Below are 17,281 nucleotides of genomic sequence, written 5' to 3'. Positions count from 1 at the left end.
GAGACTGCCTGTTACGCGAATGCAGTAAGCCAAGGTAAGTTGCTAGCTAGAATTAAACTTATCTTATAAAAAACAATCAATCATAATCACTAATTAACTACACATGGATGATGATATTACTAGATATTATCTAGCGTGTCCTGCGTTGCAAATAATCTGACTGATCATACAAGCATACAAGTATCTGACTGAGCGGTGGTAGGCAGAAGGAGGCGCGTAAACATTCATTCAAACAGCACTTTCGTGCATTTTGCCAGCAGCTCTTCGTTGTGCGTCAAGCATTGCGCTGTTTATGACTTCAAGCCTATCAACTCCCGAGATGAGGCTGGTGTAACCGAAGTGAAATGACTAGCTAGTTAGCGTGCGCTAATAGCGTTTCAAAGTCACTTTCTCTGAGCCTTCTAGTAGTTGTTCCCCTTGCTCTGCAGGGGTAACGCTGCTTCGAAGGTGGCTGTTGTCGTTGTGTTCCTGGTTCGAGCCCAGGGAGGAGCGAGGAGAGAGACGGAAGCTATACTGTTACACTGGCAATACTAAAGTGCCTATAAGAACATCCAATAGTCAAAGGTATATGAAATACAAAATGCCCACCCCAAATCACACCCTGACCAAACCAAATATAGACATAAAAAGGCTCTCTAAGGTCAGGGTGCGACAACTTGTACTTTATTTCTTATTCTTTTTTTAAAAACTGCATTGTTGGTTCAGGGCTTGTAAGTAAGCATTTCACTGTTGTATTCGGTGCATGTGACTAATACGATTTGATTTGATTTTGACATGCAGATACTTTAACTTAAAATAACTCACAGTAAGAATATATTGGAGCTGTAACACAGATCAATGTCATATCTACAACATGAAGAGCTCAAAGTCAAGGTTACATTGAACATTGTTTAATTAATTGTCACATTCTGTTAAAGGTCCCCAAAGCACACACATTGCTGGGGGTCGCTCGTCTTTTCAGTTCTCTGCAAACTGGACAGTTTTATCTCATTTTCTTAATTCAAAGACTCAATTATGGACACTCTTACTGACAGTTGTGGCTGCTTTGCGTGATGTATTGTTGTCTACCTTCTTGCCCTTTGTGCTGTTGTTTGTACCCTGTTTTGTGCTGCTACCATGTTGTGCTACTGCCATGTTGTGCTGCTGCCATGTTGTGCTGCTACCATGCTGTGTTGTCATGTGTTGCTGCCATGCTATGTCATGCTATGTTGTTGTCTTTATGTAGTGTTGTCTCTCTTGTCGTGATGTGTGTTTTGTCCTATATTTTTTATTTCATTTATTTGTATTTGGAAACCCAGCCCCCATCCCCGCAGGAGGTCTTTTGCCTTCTGGTAGGCCGTCATTGTAAATAAGAATTTGTTCTTAGCTGACTTGCCAAGTTAAATAAAGTTTAAATAACATAAAATAAATAAATAGAGATATTGATAGAGCTTAATGCAAGGTTTGAATTGCAGTCGTTTTATCAAGTGCCTCAGCATTTCTATTTATGAATTGCCTGTGCACACACTGCATTTAACACATTTATCTCTGTCTTGAAAATCCTCACTGCACACACTGCATTAGCAATCATTTTGATTACAGAGCTTCAAGAAGAGAAAAAACGTTGATGAAAATTTTAAGCAGAGTTAAATGGTACAGCATGGTTTTCATCATGTTGCTGTAAACATACGTTTGCCAATAAAGCCCCTTTCTCAATTCAGAGAGAGAGAGAGAGAGAGAGAGAGAGAGAGAGAGAGAGAGAGAGAGAGAGAGAGAGAGAGAGAGAGAGAGAGAGAGTGTGTGTGTGTGTAGATCCCCAGGCTTTACACGACTGAAATATCACGGTAGGCAAAGATGTTTGCTTTATTCAAGAAATAAAAGGCACTAATTGCAGGACACACACATACAGTATCAGTACACACACACTCAAGTACACACTCTCTGGCAGTATTTACTGTGCCTTTGAAGAACCGCTGAATGCCTGATGTGTTTACGTGGCTAACCGACAACAATGACATGCATTCCCCAAATACAGTACATCTAACAACTCTCTCTCTCTCTCACACACACACACACACATCCCTCACACACACTGATTTAACAGTGTCCAGAGTGCTGCTGCAGTGGTTATGTAACCCGCAAGCCTTCTGCCACAAGCCTCCTGGTGACAGTGAGTGTGGTAAAGAGAGAAAACCATGGGAGGAGGGGAGAGAATGATGGAGAGCAGAGGAGGAGAAAGAGATAGGGGGAGGAGGAAGACTGACATATTGTAAAGGGTGTTAAAGGGGAAGGGAAGAGCATGCACTGTACAGGCAGCAGCAATGGCTGTCCACTCTACCACTTCCATCGGATGGGGAGAGCGATGGTGAATGTAGACAGGGCTCTCATGTCCCTCCACCCTGGTCCAGTTTTTCCAGACCGAGGCACAGAGATGGAAGGAGCAGGGGGAGAAGGAAGGCGATACTGAATCTGAGAGCGGAGCTCTTCAAACACCAGCCTTTCTCTTCCTTCCCTCCATTTAGCTGCCTGACGCTCCCCAGAACACTGATTCTTCAAAGGCACGGTAAATACTGCCAGAGCGTGTGTGTGTGTGTGATCCCCTGGCCTAAATCCATCTTAATTCATCATTAATCTTAACCTGAATGCTGTAAAAAGAGGATAGAGACAGAATGTAGAAGTGTTTGTGGAAGAGCTCACATGATGGATGGTTCGCTGCTCTGAGGTGCAAATTGATGTTGTGACAAGCAAGCAGAGACATTAGATACCTTGATACTCTCACAATAATCCTATATACAGAATGTATGTTAATCTATCATTATCATAGGTGAAAATAAAATGGCAGCAGCACTAATGATGATTGACACTAATCTACATGCTATCTAACACCATGTCTACCTACTGACATTCATTTACAGCTTAGTCCATGTAACACTTACACAACATCTTCATAACTGGCTTACTACAATGTTTATGTTGTCTCATAGAGAGTTTAGCAGATGCATAGGTGCAGAGCAAATTGTACCATGTCTGGGTCTACTACGGGTTTGGTTGTATAACAAAACATACTCCAATCATAACCTCAAGGACATCAAGGCAGTATATTAGCAGCACTAACATGAAATGACAGACCATGCCTGACAGTTGAGATACAATAACAGGAGAACTGTCCAGTCCATAAGCATCTTGTGCTTCTATACGTAAACAGCTCTTATGGCCACAGGCAGATCAGTCACTATAAAGGTCTTGGTTGAAGAAGGTTCATCAGACTATCTAGTGTGTGCATTTTGACTCTAATGGACAATTTGACTACTATTTTCCTTCTTGCAGTTTTCTACACTGTTGGATTGCACATTTTCACGTGTGCTGAATCACAATATACACACACACTCCCTATTTTCCACCAACACAGATCAGTACACATGAGTGTCTTGGAAAGTGGTTGCTCGAACTCTCCTTCTAAGCAGCTCCATCCCTCCCTCTCACTCCAGCCCAGACAGCTGTGGGTACCTGGACTAGAGCAGACCCACAGAACTGGGCTAACCAAACACAGCCTAAGGAAGTTGTCTTACAGACCACACGGAGTAAGTGATCAAACAAGGAACTTAGTAATTATTCCTGAATTATTGTTTGACGGTGTTTGTGCTATTTTAGGGGAGATGATGAAAGCGCTTGTGAATTTATAATTCTTGAACTGCAATCCATAGACGCTCCACTCAAACAAGAAGACCAGGTGAGACCAAATTCATAGTTCAAAGGTTAAAGACGAGAGGACACCAAGGCCTGGTCAGAGGAGGTCTAGGGTATGTGGACATAGGTAAGTGTTTACTGTATGTCACAGGTTACATTGGATGGAACAGAATGGACAGGAAATAGAATGGCCTGTTAATCTGAGTGTAGTGCCTGCCCTCTTACAGAAACACCCCCCCAGTGAGCCCGGGCCTGTAACAGAATGACCACCTCATGACATATTAGTGATGTGCTGCTTTTAATTAGCCCAACGGGAGCGTTTACCTAGTTAAACATTTATGAACCAGACGGCCATTAGAACAATGCTTCAGAGACCAAACTACAGCCAACAAACATGTGGGTCCTTTGAGAAGCCTGATGACCACTGCAGGTCTATTGCAACCCCAAGTATACAGACAATCCTACTAAATATATACTACATATACTAAATCATACAAAGGCTTAGAGACAAAGAGGACAAGGTTGAAGACTCACATTCTCCACTGGATGGGAAATCAGGTTTCCCTTGGAGAGAGCTGCTGTCCTCTACAGGAGGTCACCTACACAGAGAGACAGGTTCAGAGAGACGTGTTGCAGACGCCCTCTATTTTCTGCAGTCTTATTTGAATAAACCTGACCTGACCATAATTCAACATGAGAGAAGATAACATGGCAGTGTGGCACCTTGACAAAAAAGCAGACCACCAGACACAGCACAAAGGATGGGTGGTAACACTATTTTTAAGGGTACATAAAACATGTATAAGGCCTTTATAAACAGTTTGCTCACCATTTATTAATATTTACTCCCACATGTGTAAATCTTAGTAAAGTAGTTATTCACTTATAAAGCTCTGGAAAAAAATTATGTGACCAGTGCAAAATTATCAGTTTCTCTGATTTTACTATTTATAGGTATGCGTTTGGGTAAAATGAAAATGTTTGTTTTATTCTTTAAACTAACAACATTTCTCCCAAATTCCAAATAAAGATATTGTCATTTAGAGCATTTATTTGCAGAAAGTGATAACTGGTCAAAATAACAAAAAAATATGCAGTGCTATCAAACCTCGGATAATGCAAAGAAAAGAAGTTCATATTCATTTTTAAACAACACAATACTAGTGTTTTAACTTAGGAAGAGTTCAGAAATCAATTTGGTGGAATAACCATGATTTTCAATCACAGCTTTCATGCGTCCTGGCATGCTCTCCACCAGTCTTTCACATTGATGTTGGGTGACTTTATGCCACTCCTGGCGCACAAATTCAAGCAGCTCGGCTTTGTTTGATGGCTTGTGACCATCCATCTTCCTCTTGATCACATTCCAGAGGTTTTTAATGGGGTTCAGGTCTGGATATTGGGCTGGCCATGACAGGGTCTTGATCTGGTGGTCCTCCATCTACACCTTGATTATGATGGTGTTCACCTTGGGGTCATGATAGGGGCTGCACCAAATGATTGATGTATTTTAATAATTGATTATGCTTATGTTGTATTAATAGAAGGGGAAGGGCTATAAGACCCTCCCCCACTACATTTATAGGGTCCTGGACCACAGATTAGCAATATATTCATTATAAGTTTTAATACTGTTCCACAGTTCTTTTCTGGTCTCTGTCTCTTATAAGAAACGGTCTGAGAGATGTGTGAGCTATTGCAGTCAAAACAGGGTGTCTGTGAGAAAGCGCCTCAAGGCTAAAAGAGATACATAGACATAGAACCTTGCAGAGGAGTAAAGAGATAAGGGACAAGTCAGACACACCACTGTAAGCCACACAGGAATGGAAAATTACTCTCTCAGACCTTAGAAAACACTGGACTACTGTTCACTCCTGCAAGTTTGTATAACTGTATATGCATGGGCTTGGTCTCATGAGTAGAAGGTGTTGACGTAGGCAGATACATCACTAGGGGTTGACTGCACGCATATTAAAGCAACTTTGACCTTTTTTATTTTGCAGAACTTACTCTGAAACACGCGTGCTATGTTTCCATTGTCAACTTCTGTCTGCAATTATATGAACAAAGGTTTGATTGATTTACTTGATGATATTGATGGATTTCATCAATAAGCCAATGATTGACAAGGAACAAGGAACCTACCCCAACAATTGACCTGGCTGTGTGGCATGGAGCATTGTCCTGCTGGAAAAACATTGTCAGAGTAGAAGGAAGCAAGTTCTTTTCCTGGACAATCTTGTACGTGGCTTGATTCATGCGTCTATCACAAAGACAAATCTTCCCAATTCCAGCCTTGCATAAGCACTCCCAGATCATCACCAATCCTACACCAAATTTCACAGTGGGTGCAAGACCTGGAGGCCTACAAGCCACAGTGTCTTATTTATTTATTTTTTTACATTATTCGAGGTCTGACAACACTGCATATTTTTTGTTATTTTGACCAGTTGTCATTTTCTGCAAATAAATGCTCCAGATGACAATATTTCTATTTAGAATTTGGGAGAAATGTTGTCAGTAGTTTATAGAATAAAACACAAATGTTAATTTTACCCAAACACATACCTATAAATAGTAAAACCAGAGAAACTGATCATTTTGCAGTGGTCTCTTAATTTTTTCCAGAGCTGTATATACAGTACCAGTCAAAAGTTTGAACACACCTACTCATTCAAGTGTTGTTCTTTATTTTACAATTTTCTACATTGTAGAATAATAGTGAATACATAAAAAAGTGTTAGAAAATATATTTAGATTGGTTTATTTGAGATTCTTCAAAGTAACCACCTGTCATGACTCTCTCGCTCTTGATTGAGGATCATAGGTGCCAGATCCGCTTGGCACAGGGCTGACAGATAGCCAGACTCCCCCCTCCCACCAGAGATGTATCACTTAACAACCGGATTGTAAATACTGCCCTTCTGCTCTGCAGTATTGAGTTAAAAATAATTTGTGTGTAGAGAGACTTTAACATCAAAAGACTGGACATTGGAACATTCGTTTTGGAATCCAAACATCTGGAATGGTTGGTGGGGATCCAAACAATAATCATGTCATGTAATTTGTTGTTTTGTGATGTCATTAAGGATGGTATAACAAGATATCTGTAACTCTGCAAGTGTGCAAGTCCTAGTTATCATTATTCCATCTAAATGTTGTAAAACTTATATGATTAAATATGAAACTATTTGTGAAAAGATAGCAATGTGATTTTAGCCTTCCAAATGAGAAATTGTAATTCAAATAAAGTTTTATCTAGTCGGTAACCACGCCTACGTGAGCACAGACATTATTCTGGTGTGATGGAACACCCCCTTTGACCAGAGTGCTTAAAAAGGACTCGTAACAAAATGTACATTAGACCAGAGAAAGTGAGGACAATCTTTCTTTTCCCAACCCTTTTATTGTGTAACAAGCCGTCATATCGGGTTAGTCCACTAGGGACTTTTCATTGCATTATATTAGTAATCAATAACCTATAACGTCTGTGTGTTTATGTATTTCTGTGTGACTGTTTAGTTAGTTAGTAAATAAATGATCAAGACAATTTGTGTATCGCTGAATAACCACTTTTAGGCTAGGGTTCGTGCAGATTTACGAGGTCAACGATGTTCAGAATGAGACTGACATGAGAAAATTATTAATTGATGGCTGGTATGATAACGATATATTCTGATATATTCTTGAGTTCGTTCAGGAAAAGGTAACTCATGAAACAAACTTTTCCCGTGGTGCACCAAGTTACTAATGAGTTAATTGTTACATGATTAAGTTAATCATAGTTAATTGATTTGATAAAATAACAGTCATCACATTAATGGTAGTCATGTCACGACACGACACACCCTTTGCCTTGATGAGAGCTTGGCATTCTCTCAACCAGCTTCATGAGGTAGTCACCTGGAATGCATTCCAATTAACAGGTATGCCTTGTTAAAAGTTAAATTCCATAATTTATTTCCTTCTTAATGTGTTTGAGCCAATCAGTTGTGTTGTCACAAGGTAGGGGTGGTATAAGGAAAATAGCCTTATTTGGTAAAAGACCAAGTCCATGTTATGGCAAGAACAGCTCAAATAAGCAAAGAGAAACGACAGTCCATCATTACTTTAAGACATGAAGGTCAGTCGATCCGGAAAATTTCAAGAACTTTGAAAGTTTCCTCAAGAGCACTCGCAAAAAACATCAAGCGCTATGATGAAACTGGCTCTCATGAGGACCGCCAAAGGAAAGGAAGACCCAGAGTTACCTCTGCTGCAGAGGATAAGTTCATTAGAGTTAACTGCACTTCAGATTTCAGCCCAAATAAATGCTTCACAGAGTTCAAGGAAAAGACACATCTCAACATCAACTGTTCAGAGGAGACTGCGTGAATCAGGCCTTCCTTCATGGTCAAATTGCTGCAAAGAAACCACTACTAAAGGACACCAATAAGAAGAAGAGACTTGCTTGGGGCAAAAAAACATGAGCAATGGACATTGGACCGGTGGAAATCTATCCTTTGGTCTGAACAAGTCCAAGCTAAGAGAAAACATAGATCTATGTGATTGTTGAATGTGACAAACAGGCCATGTAGTCCACCATTTTGGGAAGCCCACAGCCACGTGTATAACACATGCTGTCAGTCCAGTCCATTCATTGGTCTTCATTTGCAACACTCACTACCGAGTTCCAAACTACCTCTGGAAGCAACGTCAGCACAATAACTCTTTGTCGGGAGCTTCTTGAAATGCTTCCAACTGTGCTTCCAACTTTGTGGCAACAGTTCTGGGAAGGCCCTTTCCTGTTTCAGCATGACAATGCCTACATACACAAAGCGAGATACAGAAATGATTTGTCAAGATCGGTGTGGAAGGATTTGACTGGGCTACACAGAGCCCTGACTTCAACCCCATCGAACACCTTTGGGATGAATTGGAACGCCGACTGAGAGCCAGGCTTCATCGCCAAACATCAGTGCCCGACCTCCCTAATGATCTTGTGGCTGAATGGAAGCAATTCCCCGCAGCAATGTTCCAACATCTAGTGGAAAGCCTTCCCAGAAGAGTGGAGGCTGTTGTAGCAGCAAAGGGGGACCAACTCCATGATTTTGGAATGAGATGTTCAACAAGTAGGTGTCCACATACTTTTGTCATGTAGTATATATATATATATATATATATATAAGGAAATCAAGATTGTGGCAGCTTTACAAATAACTCATCCAAATGGCTTTGACTTCTCAAACACGACAGAAAGCAAACAGAATATGATGTCCCTTCACTTCATTAATTCAGCCACTTACTTAGATTAACTAGCAAATTAAATTTAGGGGTTGTGTTAATGCAGAATTCCGCATTTTTCACACAGGAAAAAGTGTAAATGCAGATGTAAAATGCGTCTTAATGTAATTTCTGCTAGGCATCAGACATATTCATGCTTCTTTTGCACTTCCCCACTCAGATGAGAATTCATGAATGGCCATTCTGTGCTCTGACTGATGTGTAGCCACTTTTCTCCAGTACTTTTCTCGGGTGTAGCTAGCCAACTTTTCTCTGGTAAAATGCTAGATTAACTTTAAAACATTAGAAACATATTTCTATGATAAACATTAGAAATATGATGGCCATGTATCGTTTTTGCAAAAAAGACCTTGCTTTTTCATTGTAAGCTCATTTACTTGTCAGGCTGCCAGCCAAATGGCATTGCACGTCTGTTGTCATCTGGTGAAAATTAAGCTATTTTCTGACGAATGTGTTGCACTAATATATTTTCTGTGAAGGAAAACTATGGTTGCACTTCCCTGATCACTCTTTTGAAGCAAAAAAACACTTTTGACTTTCAATAAAAAACACCATCCCTGTCAATACACAGCTGGATACACCTGCTCCCGCTTTCTCCCGTTGTGCTATTTACAAACAAACACATGACTGGCTCAACTATTCTGGGGAACTACGGTAAGCTTCATAATGTAACAGGTAAAATGAAGAACGCGGTCTGCTTTATCTCCTAATTTATTGCACAAGTTCACTGCAGGTATTTACTTAAAAAGTAGTTAAAAATATTAAAATGTATTGAAAAACTTCAAATAAATAGTTTCAATTGTATTGAAAAAACATCCTGTGGCTATTTCCAAATACCCTGGTATACGGTATATACAGTATACCGCCCAAGCCTAGTGCCCGCCTGCCTCTAGCGCAGCAGATGGGAGGCTGACACAGTGTGTTTGCTAACTAGCTAGTTAGCATCACTGTCCGCTAGCTCGCGAGTTAGCCAGCTAGCACACGGTGTCGCCCCAGCCTCCCGCCTGATGTGTACCAAAGACAACCGTGCCCAAAAGGCAGGGTCGAAGGACACCGTCTACCGGTTGTCCCTGCCTCCCGCTAGCACAGTAGACGGGAGGCTAAGGCGACACTGTACTAGCTAGGTAGATAGGACACTGTGCCGCAAATTAACTTAAACATTTACCAATAGAAGTATAAAGAGGGGTTTCTGCAGATGCAGGAATGCCCACATGCAGGAACGCCCCGAATTGCGAACCGCAATTGCACCCTTCTCAAATTGCGGCCTTCCCGACTGTAGGCAACCGGTAACTACCAAAATAAAGGAAACACTTGAGTAAATGAGGGATACAAACAAGATGTTATGGGGTGCATTTTCCTGGCATGGTTTAGGTCCACTTGTAGAATCTATGCCAAGGCGCATTGAAGCAGTTCTGGCAGCTTGTGGTTGCCAAACACCCTTTTAAGACACTATGTTGGTGTTTCCTTTATTTTGGCAGTTACCTGTATTTGCTTGTGGCGACATTATGCTTTCTGGTGTAATTTGAACATTGAAAGCAGGCTCCTGTAGTTGGATATTTAAAAAATACCCCCCCAAAAAACGTATTTTTCTTTTATGGGCCAACCAACCCAACACAACATTTCATGATCCTTAGTTGTTGCTGGGAGTTTGATAATACAGTTGCCAAAATGTAGCACTGACCATACTCAGTGGTTGTCTTCTACAGCAATTTTGTAAATCTGATATCAAATTCCAAATGACACATCTCAAAAATACAATGTCTTCTTTCGTGTTTCGCAAAGCTCCATCTGTTAATCCTCAGTTATATTTCAGCATGTATTAAAAAAACAGATGAACACTGAAGAGGAGGAGGATTAAAAACTACCTAGAGTGCCCTATTCCATTATGGTTAGCTTCCTCTGTTGTGATCAAGCTTGCCATCTCCTTCCACTGCCGTCCCTCTGACAGACCATTCACTGGCGGCAGAATTACAGTGCATTCTATTACTCGCTGTATGATAACCACAGTGATGTGAGAGCTGTTGGTTGCATGACCGCAAATCATAATGCAATACTAATAACAAACTCTTAGGCTGTAAGCAGCAGCAGCTTCCACAACCACTCTCAGAAGCAAAGACAAGTGAAGCATGTTATTAGACCTTCAAAAAACCCACAAATGTGTTTGTGATTAAAACCCACACATACACAGGCTACTGTGGATAACACTGTGAGCCAGGGAAAACAGGCAAAGGTTAGTAGGGCCTATATTATATGTAGATATTATAATTCTAACTAATGGCCCACCACACACTTCTCTGATCTCAGTTATGTCATTGCACCAAAACAAATCCATTGCAACAGGTTCTCGGAAACAATGTGCTGTGTGAATATTTAAGATACTCTTTAAAGAGGTAGGGTTTCAGAGGTTTTCGGAAGGTGGGCAGGAACTCTACTGTCCTAGCACCAGGGGGAAGCTTGTTCCACCACTGGGTGCCAGGACAGAGAAGAGTGTTTACTGGGCTGAGTGGGAGCTGAATCCCTGGAGGGGTGGGAGGGCCATGAGAGAAAGATGGTGTCAGAACGGAGTGCTTGGGTTGGAGTGCGGAGTTTGAGCAGATCCTGACCCACGGACATGACACTGAAAAATTGAACTAATCCAAGATCAGTGACAGAATGACATTGTGTGGGAGAACAAATAAATGGGTGAAGGCAGTTTGTGTTAAGAGACTTGGATGCACAGCACGCCCTCTTTGAATGTTGGCACCAGCTTTAGAATAGCTTTTCCTCAAAGAGATTATGTGGGCACTTGTAGTGCGTGTTTTAGCACTGCAAGGGCCTCCTCCTTTGCGCTCCCGAGTGGCACAGCGGTCTAAGGCACTGCATCTCAGTGCTAGAGGTGTCACTACAGACCCTGGTTTGATTCCAGTCTGTATCACAACCGGCCATGATTGGGAGTCCCATTGGGCGGCACACAATTGGCACAGGGTCTTCCGGGTTTGGGTTAGGCCGGGGTAGGCCGTCATTGAAAATAAGAATTTGTTCTTAACTGACTTGCCCAGTTAAATAAATTAAATAAAAAGCCAGAGAAGAAAAATAGTCAGTAAAGATCTATTTATTTTTTCTTCACATACACCAGATAGGTGCAGTGAAATGTGTTGTTTTACAGGTTCAGCCATAGTAATACAGCGCCCTGGAGCAAATTAAGGTGAAGTGTCATGCTCAAGAGCATGATTTTTCACCTTGTTATCTTGGGTATTTGAACCAGCAACCGGCCCATCGCTATAATCGCTAGGCTACCTTAATAAAGAGAAGTGTAATCCAAGTATAAACTCAGTTTGTGTCAACAAGAAAGATTGTTTTTAGTCATCTGATATTGAACAGTTCCTGTTGACTCAACTACAAGGTAGGAAAGTGCATGGAGTCCGCTAATAAAAAGCAAACCCTTACAGCTCCTTACGCAGCACTACAATTGGATTATGCCCCTTACTGCATCGTCTCCATCCTCTCCCACCTCTGCAGCCAAATCACTCAGTGGCACCTTTGCTGACAGACGTGCAGAGGGTGTGGTTCAACCCACTGACGGCAGAGCTCAACATAGCACCATGGACAGCTCCACCCAAGTGACGGAGGACAGAACAACCGGCCGTATAGTCTACCTTCCCTTCCTTTGCATCAATAAACTATGCTGAGGCAGTTGATCCCCTCGTAGACCTTGTTGACACCCTGATGAGGGAGGCATGAACAACCCATTTCTCTGAAGGGCCTGACATCCCCTTATTTATTGCCCAGTTCTCAGTTGTAGGCTACCTCCTACAAGATCTTGCGTGTGAATAAGGATTTAACATCACACCCCACGGTTGTTTCATCAGCCATAACTAGTGATGCAGAAGAATCACTAATGATATAAACATCCCCAAACTGCATAAATGTTTATACATGTGCATTCTACCGGTCTATCTTGTGTTTTAACTGCACTTAGACAGACACTACATGACCAAAAGTATGTGGACACCTGCTCGTTGAACATCAATCATGGGCATTGTTAGCAACTGAGGTTATTCTTCAATAACACAGACCGCAAAGGGGGAGAAAATAGATTTATTTGAGCAGGACAAATCATAGGTGCTATGCTGAAAAGTAGACGTTCAGTCTTCCCTGTCCTTCAGTTTTTCTCCACAGAACAAAGGACAGGATGCCACTTATAACCCCCCACCCTAGTCTGGGGTTGACCAATCAGAAATCCTTGCAGGACAACTTGGCCAATGGCCCAAAAAAAAGTATCCCACTCCAGACTCAATGTACAGACCAATGAAAACGTGGCCCACGTAGCACATGTAGCTCTGAGTTCATGACTGACATCCCACAGATCCTAACTGAAAACTAACTCCTAGTCCTCTCGTCCTCTGAGTTGTGTATTTATCTTCAAAATATTCTTATAGCATTAATATGGAGTTGCTAGAACAGCCTCCACTCTTCTGGGAAGGCTTTCCACTAGATGTTAGAACATTGCTGCGGGGACTTGCTTCCATTCAGCCACAAGCGCATTAGTGAGGTTGGGCGATTAGGCCTGGTTCGCAGTCGGCGTTCCGATTCATCCCAAAGGTGTTCGATGAGGTTGAGGTCAGGGCTCTGTGCAGGGCAGTCAAGTTCTTCCACACCGATCTCGATAAACCATTTCTGTATGGACCTCGCTTTGCTTTGGGGCATTGAAAGAGCCTTCCCCAAACTGTTGCCACAAAGTTGGAAGCACAAAATCGTCTAGAATGTCATTGTATGCTGTAGCTATCAGATTTCCCTTCACTGGAACTAAGGCGCCTAGCCCGAACCGTGAAAAACAGCCGCAGACCATTAATCCTCCTCCACCAAACTTTACAGTTGGCACTATGTATTGGGGCAGGTAGTGTTCTCCTGGCATCCGCCAAACCCAGATTAGTCCGTTAGACTGCCAGATGGTGAAGCGTGATTCACCACTGCTCTAGCGTCCAATGGCAGAGAGCTTTACATCATTCCAGCTGACGCATGGTATTACGCATGGTGATCTTAGACTTGTGTGCGGCTGCTCGGCCATGGAAACCCATTTCATGAAGCTCCCGACAAACAGTTATTGTGCTGATGTTGGTTCCAGCAGCAGTTTGGAACTCGGTAGTGAGTGTTGCAACCAAGGACAGACAATGTTTACGCGTTACTTGCTTCAGCACTCAGCGGTCCAGTTCTGTTAGCTTATGTGGCCTACCACTTCGTGGCTGAGCCGTTATTGCTCCTAGACATTTCCACTTCAGAATAACAGCATTTACAGGTGACCTGGGAAGCTCTACCAGGGCAGGAATTTGATTAACTGGCTTGTTGGAAGTCACTGAGCTCTTCAGTAAGGCCATTCTACTGCCAATGCTTGTCTATGGATATTGCATGGCTGTGTGCTCGAGTTTATACACCTGTCAGCAACGGGTGTGGCTGAAATAGCTGAATCCACTAATTTGAAGGGGGGGCCACATACTTTTGTATACATAGTGTATTTGCTTGAGACACTTGATAGGAAATACAATTCCATCAATGCCAATAATATTGTTGATTCGTGAGAGAGGAGCGGCAGAGATTCCACCAAGAAAAACAATAAGGCTTTCAAATACAGTAGCGATGGCTCCTCACTGTGATATGACAGGCTATTACATAACGTCAGACCGGAATGCCCTCATTAGTATTCCATACCCTAATCTGCCTCCTGATTTTCTGGCATTACATTGTACAAATGTTGCACATGGGAGACCTGATAGCCTACTAAACAATAAACATAGACTACTATTCGTCGTTGGTCGACTGCTTTATGGAATAGTATTCAGAAGCATCATTGCGAACTTGTTTATTCGTCCAGCCTACCTCCATGGTCTTGTTTATCTCACTGTTAGTGCTAGGAGGGAGCATAAATGGCAATCTAACAACCTTGACCACCAAAAAGGACGTGTGATGGTAGCATCTGCGGCCGATAGCCTGCAGTACTTTCTTCTAAATTAATTTCATTCGATCTATTCATACACAGGTTAAATTACATTGTTACAATTACCCATAAGAAAAGGCTTAGCCATAATGCTTCAATTTGACAAGGAAAACAGGAGCAAATGCCTGTAAACGGCTAATTTATTATCATTGTGTGATCAAAGAGGAAAACATCTGCATGGGGGGAAACAATCTGTTGTAGAATATTATGTAATAAAAATATATAATTCACGTAGCCTAAAGCAATAAGACAATTGCCAAATACGACATAAAGCAAACCAACATTTACAGATGACAAGTGAAAACATAAAACAGCAGTGTTATACCCTTTACAACATACAAAACAACAACATACTAGGCTAGATCAAGGTCTTGACCATTTAATAACAATGCATTCGTATATGCGTTTCATAAATATGACGAATATGTCGTTAAAATATTTTTTAAAATAAAAAAAAACACTGGATTGCAATCTGACGTTGGTCAGGTAAATGAATGTAAACGGTGGGAACCATGCGAGGAAGATTCCTTCATCCCTGTTTCTCTTTGCCAGTAGGCTACACAGCGTTATCTAACCATCTACACTATGTAACGTCCACAACGGACAAACTTGTACGGTTGACTTACCAGGGTGTTCGCGTGTTATCCAAATATTTCAGAATTTTTATCAGTTATTTTTGCAATGACAGAAGGCGACCCTTCTTTTGCAAGAGGCTCTGCATCTGCGAGATCACGATGCACGCAGCAAGGGGGAGCTGCAAAGCACCCGTGCACATTGGGGGATGGTCCAACGAAGTCATTTGCCTCATTAAATACTTCAATATTGTCCAACATCAGAGTACTGTCATGAAAATAATAGGGCGGATTGGAAATAGTTTGGTCGTTCTACAGTTACTTCGATATAGACACATTGTAGGCTATGGTGTGTTATGAATAGAGAGTGCTGTGAGGCTATGGCCCATTGGTGCAGTCAAGATTGTCGATATATTGATAATTGCAAATGTTTTGAATAGCCCTTAAATATGACTTAAATGTCAACGGGCATAGCACAACTAGATGGAATTGTGATAGTTAAGTGTAGACATCCACTTTAGCTTTGAAATTAAATGACACTCTAAATTACTGTTTTTCTCTCAAAGAATTGACTAACGCCTCAATTACACCGATAGGGTATTGCGCAATATAGTATGCAGCATCAAATCAAAGTTTATTTGTCAAGTGCGCCGAATACAACAGGTGTAGATCTTACAGTGAAATGCTGTACGATCTACAAGCCCTTAACCAAAAGTGCAGTTAAGTAAAAAAATAGGTATTAGGTAAACAATAGATAAGTAAAGAAATACAAAAAAACAGTAAAAAAAACAGTAGGGAGGCTATATACAGGTGGTACCTGTACAGAGAGTGGTGCACCAGTTAGTCGGGCTATTTTAGGTAATATGTACATGTAGGATTATTTAAAGTGACTATGCATAGATGATAAACAGAGATTAGCAGCAGAGTAAAAGAGGGGTTGGGGGGGGGGGACACAATGCATAGTCAGGGTAGCCATTTGATTAGCTGTTCAGGAGTCTTATGGCTTGGGGGTAAATGCTGCTGAGAAGCCTTTTGGTTCTAGACTTGGCACTCCGGTACCGCTTGCCATGCGGTAGTAGAAATAATAGTCTATGACAGGGGTGGCTGGAGTCTACCCTCTGTAGTGCCTTGCGGTCAGAGGCCAAGCAATTGCCGTACCAGGCAGTGATACAAGCAGCTCTTGATGTTGCAGCTGTAGAACCTTTTGAGGATCTTAGGACCCATGCCAAAGCTTTTTAGTTTCCTGAGGGGGGAATAGGCTTTGCCGTGCCCTCTTCACGACTGTCTTGGTGTGCTTGGACCATTCTAGTTTGTTAGTGATGTGGACACTATGGAATGGCTACGGACACTATGGATCATGGCTACGGACTTGAGTGCTACGGGTCTGTAGTCATTTAGGCAGGTTACCTTAGTGTTCTTGGGCAGAGGGACTATGGTGGTCTGCTTCAATCAGGGACATGTTAAAAATGTCAGTGAAGTCACTGGTAAACAATAGAGTCAGCACATGCCCGGGGCCGTCCTGGTAATCCGTCTGGCCCAGCGGCCTTGTGAATGTTGACCTGTTTAAAGGTCTTACTCATGCCGGCTACGGAGAGCGTGATCACACAGTCGTCCAGAACAGATGATGCTCTCATGCATGCCTCAGTGTTGCTTGCCTCAAAGCAAGCATAGAAGTGATTTAACTCATCTGGTAGGCTCATGTCACTGGGCAGCTCGCGGCTGTGCTTCCCTTTGTAGTCTGTAATAGTTTGCAGGCCCTGCCTCATCCGATGAGCGTCAGAGCCGTGTA

At 42.0% G+C, this 17,281-nt stretch overlaps 1 protein-coding gene across 4 annotated transcripts in view; it reads right to left on the bottom strand.

Moving 5' to 3' along the window:
• The window catches only part of LOC110492184 (protein kinase C and casein kinase substrate in neurons protein 1), a 61,334-nt gene extending 45,574 nt beyond the window's left edge, over positions 1-15,760 (bottom strand). The window contains exons 1-2 of one of the 4 annotated variants that reach the window (XM_021566273.3): positions 15,547-15,760; positions 4,201-4,265 (exon numbers count right to left, since the gene is read on the bottom strand). The gene's annotated coding sequence lies outside the window, so the exon portion shown is untranslated. The remainder of the gene's footprint in view (positions 1-4,200; positions 4,266-15,546) is intronic. The other 3 variants (XM_021566277.3, XM_090203198.1, XM_021566274.3) reach the window with 3 other exon arrangements.
• Positions 15,761-17,281: the final 1,521 nt, after the last annotated feature.

Source organism: Oncorhynchus mykiss, chromosome 16 (assembly GCF_057628025.1).
Source record: "Oncorhynchus mykiss isolate SJ-2025 chromosome 16, ASM5762802v1, whole genome shotgun sequence".
NCBI classification, from domain to species: Eukaryota; Metazoa; Chordata; class Actinopteri; order Salmoniformes; family Salmonidae; genus Oncorhynchus; species Oncorhynchus mykiss.
Note: the sequence above shows the minus strand (reverse complement) of the source record. Positions and strands in the feature narration are given on the sequence as shown.